Raw genomic sequence first — 901 nt, forward strand, 5'->3', positions numbered from 1 at the left:
GCTACACCACCAACTTCACCAACAACAAGTTCTCAAGGAGATGAAAGCTCAAGTGAAAGGACTCCACGTTTTAGAAGTCTACAAGACATCTATAAGGTAACTGAAAATCAAGATAATCTTACTCTATTTGTCTATTTGCGGATTGCGAGCCTATGAACTTTGAAGAAGCTAAAGAAAAGAAGTCATGGAGAAGTGCAATGGATGAAGAAATCAAGTCAATTCAAAAAAATGATACGTGGGAGTTAGCTTCACTTCTATATGGGCATAAAGCAATCGGTGTGAAGTGGGTGTACAAGGCAAAGAAGAACTCTAAAGGAGAAGTTGAAAGATACAAGGCAAGATTGGTGGCAAAAGGCTATAGTCAAAGAGCCGGAATCGACTATGATGAGGTATTTGCTCCAGTTGCTAGCTTAGAAACGGTTAGACTAATCATTTCATTGGCAGCCTAAAAGAGTTGGAGGATACATCAAATGGATGTAAAATCAGCCTTCTTAAATGGAGACCTTGAGGAAGAAGTCTACATTGAGCAACCACAAGGCTACATAGTCAAAGGAGAAGAACACAAAGTCTTAAGGCTGAAGAAGGCCCTTTATGGATTAAAGCAAGCACCAAGAGCATGGAACACTCGGATTGATAAGTACTTCAAGGAGAAAGGCTTCATCAAGTGTCCATATGAGCATGCACTTTATATGGCAACAATCCGATTATGTTTGAAGATTTCAAGATGGAGATGACAAAGGAGTTCGAGATGACCGACATTGGATTGATGTCATACTACCTTGGCATTGCAGTAAAACAAGAAGAAAATGGAATCTTCATTACTCAAAAAGGCTATGCTAAAGAAGTTCAAGATGAATGACTCAAATCCAGTTTGCACGCCAATGGAATGTGGAGTCAAGTT

Source organism: Brassica oleracea, chromosome C3, assembly GCF_000695525.1.
Source record: "Brassica oleracea var. oleracea cultivar TO1000 chromosome C3, BOL, whole genome shotgun sequence".
Taxonomy (NCBI): domain Eukaryota; kingdom Viridiplantae; phylum Streptophyta; class Magnoliopsida; order Brassicales; family Brassicaceae; genus Brassica; species Brassica oleracea.